We start from the raw sequence: 14,679 nt of genomic DNA, 5'->3' as shown, positions 1-14,679 counted from the left end.
ATTTGTTTTTATTGATTTAAAGCAGCAACTGTATATTCAAAGAAAGGAAAGATTTTTACTTTTAAGCATGTAGCAGTTTAATCAAGAGTCACTAATTATGAGTCATTAATTGTTACCTATTTTACTACTATTGTAATTGATTGTTGGATATAAACTCATCCAAAACTCTTGTGGTTCATCTTGAGAAAGCCTGACATAGCTTCAGGTGAAAGCGCTTGATTGATACACTTTAACTTTTATGTTTCGTTCCGTCCTTTGGTTTGGTGTTTAAATAAAGAGTTTAACTACACTACTTTGAATAGTTTATTGGAAGTCTATTGGAAGAGTTCATTGGATTTACGTGGTGCCTTTTGCTGTTTCTTTTGTGGTTTTATGGGACTGAGTTCGAGTTATATTTTATTTTAAGCATGCTTCATCCAAGGGCCCTGAGAACATGGTTGTCTGATTCAGTAACAAATAAGGATTTTCTGAACCCCTACTTAACCTCTTTAATCTAAGCCTCTCCACAAATTACATTCCTGAAGCTTGAAAAAAACAGCCATTGTAATGCCATTACACAAAGGTGGGCCAGTCATGGTCCCTGGCAACAATAGGCCTTTTATCATATGTAAAGCTATGGAGTGCATCACCTCATACTTTATTAATCTGGACATTGAAAATCTCTTGACCCTGGACCGTTGTCAATTTGGCTTTATAAAGGGAAGATCCTGCCTCTAACCTCATTAATTTCTTTGAAAAAGTAACTGAAGCAATGGACAGTTGTTGCACAGTGCACACAGCATATCTAGATATGACCAAGGCCATTGGCACTATTCCCCATGCATGAATTATTGACAGACTTATAAATCTGAATATAAATCCTTATATTGTGTGATGGATGGGTAACTGGTTGTCTGACAGAACCCATATGTTTAGCGTAGCAGATGGCACTTCTGAAAGTGAAAGAGTTACCAGTGTTGTACCACAGGGCTAGTTTTGAACCCTCTCCTATTTGGCGTCTATTTCTCAGACCTTCAGGCCTATAGTCAGCAGATGACTAAATTGGTTGTTGTTATTCAGTATCCAGTTCACTCACAATTGCTCCAACATAGCTTAGATCATGTTAACAATTAGTGCAAAGACCATGGTCTCAAATTAAATGTAAAAATGTAGCATAGTTTTTTTGATAGAACAGTTTGTTGTAAGGGATCTGGGTACTCTTGTTGATGGCTTCTTATTTGACCATCATTTCTGCACAGTAGTTCAGAAAGCCCTTTTATCTGGCCCATCTAATTTCAGAAGGCATCTCCACTAGATCCAAAGAAGTCTTAATTTCCCTTTACTCATATGAGCATAAATGTATGTTTTGGCATATATTTATCTAAACATGTCATCCAACTTGACAGACCTTAGAGATTCATAATTAAAAAGATCAGTTGCCTCAAAAACCTTAATTAAAAGGAAATACTGGCACCCCTTTCTCTACTTAGTCTCTTAAAGGCTCCTCTGTGGAGATATATGTCTAGCCTTTTGTGCCATGAAAGATTCAATCCTATTCCTTCATGGAACTAATGGCATATCAAATACTCTTTTTAAAAGAACTAAACCTTCATCAACAGATAAATAAGACACATTGGTGTGACTGATTCACATTCCAACGTATTCCTCACCTCTGGAACAAACTTCTACTACATGCTAAGCAATGTACCACCCTTGCCATCTTCAAAGTAAAACTAGATAATTGGATGAACAGCCTCAAATTCTCTCTTGGTCTATTTTGTCTTGCCTCGTGAAGCTAGAGGGAATGTTTAAATAGGTTTGTGAGTGGGCTTGAAATGGTCTGCAGACTGCCTATTATTTGTCTGTGAACCTATGTGTTCTTGGTGATCATCCCCACCACAGTATTACCTCCCTACCAAAAGGCAGTTTAATTGATTATGTAATACCCAGGAAGTACAAAGAGTTGCATCTAGATCTTTAGGGATGATGAGTTATTATGAAAGCCTTTCACACAGTGGAATTTTCAGAATGGGTGACCCAAAATATTTTTTTCCTGATAATTTTTGCTTATGTATATGTTCAAATAGAAAAGTTTCTCCTACTTATTTTGTGACAAGTCATGTAGAGATTTCTGCCAAATTAGTAGCTATAATAAAACAGTTGGCATGCATTGTTCATGGATCATGTTTTTTAAAGAATTTTGTGATCCTTCTACTAATTTCATACTGAGCGGGTGCAAATTAGTGTGACATTGGCTGGTTTCAAGTATTTTTCCCCCAGACTGAATCAGTTAAAACAAAGAACACTAATTAATGGGCACACATTCTAGTGAACACAGCCCTATTCATAAATGTGTTTCTTCATAAAGATGTTGGGGAAATCAGCATCACTGGGTGTAAATTGACTGTCCAACTTCTTATGCTATTGATTGCTTTATGTACTCTTGTAGTCTTCCCTGGTGGCATAGAGGGATAAAACCCTGACTAAAGCCCAGGTGGCCAGAGTTTATTTAACTTTATAATTTTTATTGTTGTATATGTTACAAAAGCTTTTCAACGATACCTTTTAATAGTCACTTTCACATATAATGCTTATTCCACATTTGTTGACCATATCGTACAACATATTTGCCGTTGTACATATAACACAAATATCTTGGATTAGATCTTTTTTTTATCTCAAGTGTAACTATAATATGAGCTATATCATCCCTTCCCCAAAAGTGTTCCCTTTATACCTCTCATGCCTTATTAAATACAGTCAGCAAAATTTGGGGTACTCCACTTCCCCACATCTCAACTATTTAGAAGGTTACCCCCAAGTCTGTTTTATCTCTCTGGTAATTCCTGTACCTGTATTTGGTACTACCATTCCTAATTTACTATGGCTGCAATTTCATCACTCACTCTTGTCTCTCTACTTGATCGATTTTGCCTGTCACAAAACACCCCCATTGCACCTCCTTGTCAACCATTGCGTGTGCCCCCACCATAGTTTTTTGCATTCAGATCCTCTCTCTGTATAGACTTCCAGATTCACCCTTTCCCAAGCCTAATTTATCATCTGTCTCATGGTGAGCAGTGCTTAAAAATGTATAAGATACACCCTACACTGATCGACTACATTACGGTGACAATGAAACAGTGGCATACCACTTTGCAGTTAAGCCATGATAAAGGACAAATTACTATCCCAGGGATAAAATTTCAAAGGGGGATATTCCAGGGTGACTCTTTGTCACAGCTGCTATTCTGTCTTCCCCTTAACCCATTAAGCTGTCTACTTAACAGCTTAGGCCATGGCTATAATTTGGCTCCTAGAAAACAACAAAGTATAAAGACTTCTCTTCCTGACTTTGTCAATAATTTAAAACTGTATAGCTCATCAGATGAAGAAATGAAAGAACTGCAAGTTATCAAAACTTTTCAGATGCTATAAGAATGTCATTTGGTCTTGATAAATGACCAAACACAACCTTTAAAACAGGAAAACTGCAGCACCAAGAAAACAACAGTTTGGGACAAGAATGTGATATAAAAGAACTTGAGCAAGAGGGAGTGTATAAATATTTGGGAATTGATGAAGGATCAACAATAAAACTTGAACAAATGTGAATAAAACTTAGTAAGGAATACCTTGGAAGACTAAAATTAATCCTGAAAACAGCACTGACATCTAGGAACAAAATCCTAGCTAAAAACCAATTTGCTCTTCCAGTCCTAACTTACAGTTTTGGAGAGATTGACTGGTCCCAAAACATGTTGGCTAAATTAGATAGGAAACCAAGGAGGATGCTTCATACTCACCAAATGATTTATAAAAATCAGTACATGCCAAGATTATATATTCCCCATTCCGAAGGAGGGATGGGCCTCCTTGAAACTGGTCACATGTGTAGATCTGCAGTTGTGGGACTACACGCATATCTGCTGATCTCACAAGATCCAAACGTAGTGAAAGTTTTGAAACATGAGAAGAATAAATCTAAGATGACTTCTCTGCTTAATCTAGCAGAAGCATATCAGCATCAAGCAAGAATAGAATTCAAACTAGAAGTAGATAAAAATCAGGCAGCGACTGAATGAGCCAAAAGGCAATAGAAAGAATATAAGGTGAAGGACCATATGAGAAGGCAAGAAATATGGAAAATGCAGAACTATAGTTGCAAGTACAGAAAACTTCTGGAAGAACCTCATGTTGATCAGGAATGAATGCAGGAATGGTTAAGGAGAGGCAAATTCAAACCAAGAGATGAAAGGTTAATACTGGTGGCACAAGATGGCGAGCTATGTGCGTGCTGGTTTAGAAAGTCCATTGAACATGTGGGAGAAACAGACAAATGTAGGTTTTATAAAACCGAATTGGAAACAGTCACAGACCTCATTGCTGGCTGTGACATACTAATGTCAGAAGGACTGCATACTGAAAGGCATAATAATGTGGCAAGACTGTTGCACTGGGGATTGTGCAAACATTATGGTGTTGAAGTGGCTGAAAACAGTGGAAACATGAGCCACAAAGCATCATAAAAAGTGATGAAGTCTACATCACATTGGATCACCCTTTACAAATTCCCTGTGGGCAAACAGAAGCATACGCTGCCATGCCCACGGTTTCAGTAACCAAATGCACAGGGAGAAAGCAATGTCCATAGTCCCCACGGGAACATGAGAGAGTAGGCAATATGGCAGGCATCAGCAGCAGGCTGGCCAGAGGGCATGTCAGTGGCAGTAAAAATGCAGTGCACAATGGGCAGTGCTTTTATAATTGGAGTGTGTGGACCACTACCCCCTTCACAGTGTCTAGGGAACATTACCTAAAACACATACTTCAGCATAAATGTGACTACAGTATCCCGCAGGATTTCCTTCATGCTTTAGCACACTTCTACATGTTGTAGTTACATAAGTATGTACTGTACACTGAACACAACACTCATTACTTCTTCTGCCACTATTCATTTGGTTATCAAAGCTGTGAGCATGGCAGGGTGTGCTTCTCTTTGCCCACAGGGAATTTGCAAACAGCCATATTTCACTGCAGCTGAATGTCACTTCAGCCATGTGTCTCCAGTCAAATGTACCACAGGGAAATGTCTCGCTGGCTAGGTGCCTGAACCTGTTCAAAAGATAGATGCTAGAAAACCGGATACAGTGGTCCATGAAAAGATGTCCCACTACAAAGTGAGATGAAAAGCGCTTTATAATAAACAGTTTTGTCTACCTTTACTGAATTTGATTTTGGCTCTGCAGCAGCAGCTTTGAGTATTTGTGGCATATTTCACTTTCTTGGTTTGCGGTATGTGTATGTGTGTGTGTGTGTATATATATATATATATATATATATATATATATATATATATATATAGGTCTACCTGAAAATGCCAAAATCGCAGATCACCGACACCGGAAGATCGACAACAGAGAAGACCGACAGTTGAGAATCCTGATGCTGAAAACACCAACATGTTAAGGTAAGTGTGCGATAGGGACGGAGGTTAGGGTCAGGGTGTGGGTAAGTTAAGTGTGCGATAGTGACGGAGTTTAGGTTATATATATATATATATATATATATATATATATATATATATATATATATATATATATATATATATATATATATATATATGGGTCTATGACTGATGCGTGAATGACTGTTTCACCGAATCCTAAACAGCCGGGCATACTTCCGTAAAAGTGCTTTTCACAGAAGAAGCACTTTCGCGGAAGTATGCCTGCAGGTAGAGGGAGTTGTGGGGGAGTGACTGTTGCGGAGATCATACTACGGTGCGGATAAGGGAATTTTTTCCTTTTCCCCACTGTAGTGTGGTCTCAGTGAGAATATTAAAGTAGGAGGGTGTGGGGGCAACCTGCATAAATGCTTTTTTATTGTTTTTTTTCTTTTTAACACACTTTAGTGAAAGTGCTTTTTTGGTAAAAGCACTTTCGTTAGTGTGTTCGGTGAAGTTGAATTCGGACTGTTGAAGTTTCGTTCAACAGTCCTAGATCCATATATATATATATATATATATATATGTATGTGTGTGTAATTAACCATGTCTGAGCTAGCTGAATCATTCCTCAGAGAGTTGTTTTCATAGTGTGCTTGGAGACTTTGTATTTGTTTTAATTGATTCTTTGTGTTGTTCTGTCAAAGTAAATTTCTCTGTTGATTTCTGCATTACTATTTGGCAAAACCTTGGCAAGGCAGTTTGACTTGAGGAAATACCTGTTTCTACAGTTCCAGCACATGACAGTTTTTCTGTCATGTTACTGGCGCAATGTCATGTGTATGAGATTTTACATATTGCATGTTGAATACATCCAACTTTGCTATTCTTTAATATATTTTCATTTTTAATATATTTTCTTGTATTAAAGATGTAGTTAATGTTCTGCCACATTCTGTTATTTCACTGTTTATTGAGGTGCAGCAGTATGTTAATATGTTACTTTGCTATCAAATTCTTTAAAAATACATTTTTGCAAGCATTTTGAGTAGTGTATCTTACCTGGTTTTGTGTATCTTTATAGTTTTTCTGACGGTATATATTGCATAGGTTCATAGCTAATTACTAGGCTGATGACATTAAAGGGCCTTTTTAAGCCTAGCCATTTTTTCCAAATATATTTGGTAAGTTTTGATACCAATCATTTTATTAGTGGTATATCTTGAGTACGGGTAATCATAAATATACAAGCCTTTTGTTCCTAATAGGGGCATAAGTGGCAGACCACAAGAAAATTTACTGTTTCCCATCAACTGATCCAAGCTGTGCTTAAATAAATGCACAGAGGTGCTCTGCTTCACATTGATGGGAAGCCTGCTCCAGAGAAGTAGTAGTCTCATGGCATTTATCTGTCCCTCAAGATGTTTTATTTATGTGACAGATATTTAAATCCCTAGCTGGGGTGTTTCTAATGCCATTTGTTTTGTGGATATGGAATAAGTCCATAAGGGCTTGATCAGAGGATGCTTTGAAGGCCAGATTTTCTTTCCAAAATATACTATTATGCTCTTTTTGGCACTGAGTTTTAGATCACAGCTCTGGCACCAGTTATTAGTCTGTGTCAGGCCTTCTTGAAGGATGTCTGTGCCTTTGAGTGATTCTATGACTTCTTTTTTTTTGTTGTTTCCTCATCTGTGGCTACCAGCCATCAACACCATCCCCGTGGTCTGGAAGCTGTTTATTTTTCATTTCAGTGGATGATTCAGCAACTGCTGGCAGGGGTGGAAGCAGGCCAGAGAGGCTACCGTCCAGACACCCATAGAGGATGATGAATTTTACTACCTGGTCTCTAACTCCATCTCTGGCAATTGATGTATATATTCACTTGCATGAGGGCCTATAGTGTCTTCACCAATGCATGTGCATGCCTCCTAACATACGCAGTGAAGGTTAATGTATATGTGGCTTGTCAGCGTAAAGCATATGTATTCCTAATGCATCATGCTACATGTTATGTAACTCCCTCTTCCAAGTAGGTGCCAGTATGGCATTGAGCTAGACTACTTCACTCCTCATGATATGGGTCAACCAGCACTGGTCAGTCAATCCCATCATGTCTTACAAGCTCCTCCAGCACCCATACCACTAGTGAATTCTGGGTCTTCTTCATCTGAGTCGAGGCTTTACTCCACTATTAAATAGAGAATGGTACATGTTTACTATTTCTTATTCAAAATATGTACTTATTTTTGTGTATGTATTTGTCTTTACCACAGGCTATGGTAACATATGTGACCTGTACTAAAACTGGAATCATGGTTCTTAATCTTAAATTTCCTAAAATATCCATAGCTGGCATTCAGTTTTCAAACGTGAATCAATTTATTCTCTCTGGTGCAGTGAACTTGGTCTTTATATTAAAGCAAAGTAATGCTGGTTGTTGCTTTCATTTGTACCTAGAAGTATTGTTTGTGCAACTTGCTTCAAGAAACTTAATGCATTTTTAAACTGATAGAAGTTGTGTGCATTATCCCCAGTGATTCTGATTATTTAACCTGTTGCAACACCCTAAAAAAAGCACACATAAGTGTATACTGTATCCTGTGACTTAACTTGCTGCGTATCTAACAACACTCTGAAATTCTGGCTGGCAGTTTCTGTGAAATTCTAATTTATCATTTTCAAAGATATGGTTACTGTCTATAGTTGCCGAAATATGCTGACTGTAAACTAATGACTGACAGGACTACAGTAAAATAAATCAAATGTTTAACTCAAAATGGACAAGCTGCTTGTTTGAACAATTCTTTCACCCTGAAAGGACTATCTTGAATGAAAATTATTCCTTTCAATAACCATTTTCTCATTACCAAAAATAAAAATATCACTTTATTGCCCCTCTGCAAAAAAAAAAAAATCTAATTCTAATGAAGTTATGAACACTCCTAGTTTAACAGGTAGCTAAGACTGATTTAACTAATCTTTATTCTGCAACATAAACCATGAAGATCTCAAGAAAGTTTACCAGAACAAGGAAAAAAAAGAGAAACGGTGAACACACTTTTTTCTTTGTTTACTCAGTCGCTTTCAAAGTAAGATGTTAATTGTTAAATTGAACTCCGCTTACTAAGTCTAATGAGAACCTTTTCATTGAGTTCCTATGGAAGCATTCCCATCTGCTTACTGTATAACGTCCGAGAACTCTGCTCCATCTAAATAAATGCCTTGGATGGACTTCACAGTTAATTAAGGTTTCCTCTGTCAAGGGGGATAAAAAGTCTTGCCCTTCAAGGCTGGGAACTTGGGAAGAAAAATGAGGGAACTTCAGGTAAAACAGCAGTGGAATGGATGGACAGAGTTAAAAGTATTGTGGACCAGCAAAAATGTATCAGTGGAGACATGAAACTTGGATGCTAATAGTGAAATAAGAAGAAAAATAAGTTTAATATTAAATCAAGGAGACAATGGCACCCACAGTTGTATAATATTACATTTTAAATCTTTAAAACCAAATAACAATTCATAAACTCCAATGTCCTGGATCAGCTTATCCACACCCACACCAGAGGCAACAATATCCTAGATCTAATCATTACCAACATGAGTGACCGGTGTTCCACACCTGAAGTCAACACCTCATTGGTCCTGTCTGACCATAAGCTAATTACCCTAGATATCCACATCCTGCCCCCATTAAGGAAACCATGGTAAAACATTTCTCCAAAGCCAACTTCGTGCTTCTTAAGACAGAAGTGGTGAACTTCATGACACCCATGCAGATGGACAATACAGTTACGACTACTGAATCCTACACAACTGCAATTTATAAGCACTTACATGAATGCATACACTGTGCTATCCCAAACAGAACCAAGATGCTATCCTCTGAAAAAGGAAGCCAATTTGGTGGTCCCTTGCCTAAACAAACTGTAAAACAGAAGGAAGAAACTGTTGCAAAAGAGTAAAATCCCATGAGTGGAGGGGCTCCCTGGTCAGCCTCAGTAAGAAGGCTGCGATCACTGATAAAATCCTCCAAAGCTAGTTACAAAAATAAAATTGCCACTGATTCTAAAGACAACCACAAAGCATTCTATAGCTATGTCAAGAATCTCAATGGCAACACTCAGATCTGCTCTGAGTTGCAGCACAATGGCACTAAATATACAGACCCAAATGATATAGCCAGCATCCTGGCAGATAGGTTTAGTGCTAACTTTACCCTCCTCTCACCCCCTAAAGAGCCCATCTCTATACCGGAAGAATGCAAAATTCTTGTAATCACGGCTGCACAGGTAAAAACCACACTTTCCAAAGCCAAGAACACAGCATCCATGGGACCAGACAATATCCCAGGCTGCGTTCTGCATGAACTACAGAACGAACTGGCACCCCACCTAAGTACCATGTTCAATTATAGCCTCACCTCAGGCTTTGTGCCTGCTGAATGGAGCACAGCAATGGTTATCCCACTCCACAAGGGGGGAGCCACCACAGACCCCGGGAACTACCGCCCCATTAGCCTGACGAGCCTTGTCTGCAAGGCCATGGAACGTATCATCATGGAACTTATAAACAAAGACATTGGTAATTTCCAAACTCTGGACCCCCCACCCAGTTCGGGTTTGTAAAAGGCAGAGCATGTCTCCTAAACCTGATAGACTTCTTTGAAGCAGTCACCAAAGCCACAGACAAGGGTAAGGTGGTTCACACAGCCTATTTAGATCTTGCCAAGGCTTTTGACACCACCCCCCACTCTGGAATTATAGATAAACTCACTAAACTAGGTATAAATCCCTATGTCACAAGATGGGTTTCCAACTGGCTCACTGACAGAACCCTCACTGTGAAAGTAGCAGACTCCAAATCCGACTTCAGACCAGTGACAAGTGGAGTACCACAGGGTTCAGTCCTGGGTCCTCTCCTGTTTGGTATCTACTTCTCTGAAGTACAGGCTAACATAGAAGGTCTTTGGCTAACGAAGTTCGCAGATGACTGCAAACTAGGAGCCATAATCAAAACTCTTAACGATGTGGACATCCTACAAAAGGGCCTCACTGAGACAGATGCCTGGTGTCAAAGCCATGGCCTCAAGCTCAATGCCAAAAAGTGCATTGTCATCTCCTTTGGTAAAAACTCTGTACCCATGAACTACAACATAGGTGGTAGTATACTTAACACTGAAAGTGTGATAAGAGACCTTGGGACACAGGTGGATAGTAGTCTCTCCTTTGATAATTACATCGCCACAGTAGTCAGGAAATCCTTCTACGTGGCACACCTCATCACAAAAGGTTTCTCATCCAGAAAAAAAAGAGGTCATTGTTCCTCTCTACTCATCACTCATTAGACCCATTATAGAGTACAATGCCCCTTTTGGTATGCACCTCACAAGACATCTACAACAACTGGAAATGCCACAAAAATACCTCACAAAGAGGATTACTGGCCTCAAACAGATGCCCTAAGCAAACCGTCTCAAAAAACGCCAGCTTTACTCCATCGGATATCGTCTCCTCAGAGGTGATCTCTGCCTAACATACAAAGCTATGTCAAACCCAGAGCTTTTGGACATGCTCCACTTAAAGAAATCCCAATCCCTCCAAGCTACATGCTCTAGGGACCTAAACCTTGTCACCACAATAAACAGAACATGCCGGAGGGATAGATTCCTGTCCCAGAGACTTCCCATACTCGAATAAACTACCTATCTATATTAAACAAAGCTCCTCATTAGCACTCTTCAAGAAAAATCTTGATGATTGGATGGGAAATAGGAAATTCACCCCGGGGATCACCTCTGTGGCTCTGCTCGACAGTGGCACAGGAAAATAATTTTCTTGGGTGGCAAAAGCCAGGGTACCTTTTTGGATGGGCTTGTATAGGCCCCAGGGCCAATAGCCTAGTACCTACCTATGAACCTATAAATTAAATTAAAGAGGATGATGTAAAAAAACTTGACTAGCTGAAAAAGCTGGCAGTTAAGGTAATAAAAATAGAACAATAAAATGCAGGTCATAATTTATATATGCCACTAGTTGAACTTATGAAGATCTATATGAGTGATTCAAAGTAACAGTTTTCTGAAAACTCAATTCAGTTAAGTAAATACTTCAAAGGAGACATTTTTCTTTTTTATAACCTCTTCTTGCTCATTTTTTGTGTGCACAAGCCCTGCATGAGGATGTAAAGCTTTACTGCCATCATAAAAAAGATGTTTCTGCCAGATGAGCAACTCTATTTTGACCACTTTGTCTTCTTTGATTTCTGTTTTGGATTAAACAAATTTGTGCAATTAATCTTAGAGCCTCTGCACATGTTAGCAGAGACTGTACTGAAGCCTTGATAGTATTAGATAACACACAACCCTGAACAGTATCATAAAATACTCAGTCCTTCTCTTCTTATAATACAAATCTAGAAATAATTAGTTTCAAAAACCTTGTTCTCAGTTAAACAATAAACAGCATATACATGATTATATTAATATAAATGCATACATTGATTCCCCTTTAATCTCACCTTCCCTGTTTAAATAAGTAATTATGCAGACCTGGATGTACCTTCTTCTCGAAGTGTGCATTCTCGTAGATCACTCTGACTTTTTTTCCTGCTTGGTACCATTAGATTCTGCATTCCTAATCATTGCTCTAATTGGTTGAACAGTGATTAGCTCTCAGTCCATCAGTGGTTTTGTCTATTGGTGGTTCCCTTCTTGGTGGTAATACACTAGTGGGCACTTGGCAGTGGAATTTGGTCATAGCTTTTTTATTCAGCCTGCTGCTTTTGTCTGTTTACATTTAAAATGTCATAAAATGATTGTATGAATCTGCAAAATTTCCCACATAAAAGTGCTTATTGTAATATAAAAATTATTTTAAACAAGTCAGAGTTTTCAGGTGAAGATTAATAGCACACGTTCCCTACCTAATGTAGCATAACTTAAAATCTGTTAATGTGCCTATCTAAAACACTTGCCATGCTGATACTGAAAATTTATAATTCTCCTGACCAGATTAAACACTAACATGGGTCGGGGGGGGGGGTTGGACAGTTGGTAATGTTGACATTCATAGAAAACTAACAGCAAAGAACAAACTGCCAAAGAATGTTGGCATTCATCATTATTATTGTTAGCATGCAAGATTTGCACAGCTCAACTCGCCCTTCCAAATCAGCCTTTCACACATACGCAAGACAAAACCGCATCAGAGCTACTAGAATAAAATACTTAAATTTTGCTTGTGACATAAATAGGACATGTTGGAGAGACAGGCATGTTTCTTAGAGAATTCCCATTCTCTGGAACAGGCTCCCTATCCACGTAAAGCAGAATTCCTCCCTATTCCTATTTAAGCACAACTTGGGCCAATGGATGTGTAATCAGAAATTCATCCCCGGTTTGGTTCCTATGTCTCTGATGGAGAGAAGTAATCAGTAGATCACCCCCCATAAATCAAATTTGTGGGTCACATTTGGGTTGCACGACTAGGCTTATAAGGGCCCTAGTGGTGGTTAGCCTAGTATGCAACTATGAACCTGTAAGTGTCAAGCATGTAATAGTATTCCATAGAAATACTATTACATGCTTGTAGGAGGATGGCATAATGGTTAAGGTGTTTACCTGCCAAACACAAGGTACAGGGTTTAATTCTCACGTGGGGTAATTGGCTAGGCATAAAATGGCCCACAAGGGGCAATTAGCCTAGTACTAACCTATGAGCCTATAAGATTTATTACAGTTTACAATTACACAAAGGTTGAATGTCAAATGCCTATCTCATTTTGGGCAGATAATTCTGTCTTAAAATCCACATACAAATGGATACATAAACTACTGTTGGGAATATCTCACCTACATACACGGAGTTTCTCCTAGCCATAGCACTGAAATGGCACTACTAACCCTTCTTAATGAAATAAACAGAACAATCAAGTTATACACGTCAGATCACTTTTTCTAGATTTTTCAAAAGCATTTGACATTGTATCGTACAACTTACTACTCGAAGAAAGCTAGGTACTCAAAGCCTGAATAGAGAAACCCTTGGCTGGTTAAAAAGCTAACTGTTTACAGCCTGTATGATGGCAAAATGCTCATTCAATATTTCTACCAACAAAAGTTGGTGTTTGGCCCACTTCTGTTAAATATAGCTTCGCATACTTAACTAATAAATATAGGAAACAGTGCAAATACAATATGCCGGTGACTTGACACTGGTGATATCTGCTACCACTACCATACAATGTTCAATTCCCTTGAGAATGGCTAAATGATTCACAACTACTTCTAACTGCTGAAAAAACTAAGCTAAAGCTCATCAGTATAAACAAAGGCAGCGAGGAATCGACTAAAATGAGTATAGCATATTTAAATAATGCACAGTAGAGCTAGTAATTTGTACAAAACTGTTTGGGGTAATAATATACCATAATCCAAAATGTGACATTAGCAACATTGTAGTCAAAACATGTAAACTAAGTACGTAAAGTCAAACCTCAGTAACCTGTCTCTAGTCTTCTCATCTCAAATTTTACTCCTACCATCCCTATTGTATGCTGCAACAACATTAACCAACCTCCCAAAACAGTATGTATATAAGAAAAAAAAATAGAAACTACCTAAAATAAAATTGCCAGATTTGCAACTAAGACTCCAACTAGAACCCAGCACTCTATAGTTCTGAATACATTAAGATAGCTTGAGCTACAAAATGTGCTATCAATCTTTCAATTAAAAGTAGATCTCAAAATCTTAGTCCTAAAAATTTAACCGTCATCACAAACATTGTGAAACTAAATAGCCCATCAAGACATAGCAGATCACTCGATCAAAACCAACTCGCCACTCCAGTGAGTCATTATATGTGTTAACTCAGTAGTTAAGCTCAAACTAAATCCCAGTGGAAATATGTTCAGAGTCCAGGTCCACAGTAACAAAACATTTGATAACTTAATGGCATTGTCAATGTGCCATGCATACTATTTGACAACAGTGACAATAATAATACATAAAAGTTAAAGTACTTCTTACTCATGCAGTCTACATCTTTATGGAGTTATTGTTTTATCTACAAAGACAAATATTCCTTTCCTCTTCATTTTTCAGTATTTTTCTTTACCTCTGTCATTGTACTTGGCTCTAATGCTACTCCAGGGACTTCTGCATTTTGTCTCTGTAGTGTCCTTTAGATACTTTCATTCTACCGTCATTAATCTGTCCTCTTTACACTTCTATGTTATAAGCATTGGCT

Source organism: Protopterus annectens, chromosome 13.part0 (assembly GCF_019279795.1).
Source record: "Protopterus annectens isolate FY-2018-M chromosome 13.part0, PAN1.0, whole genome shotgun sequence".
Lineage (NCBI taxonomy): Eukaryota > Metazoa > Chordata > Ceratodontiformes > Protopteridae > Protopterus > Protopterus annectens.
This window is presented reverse-complemented; position numbering follows the sequence as displayed.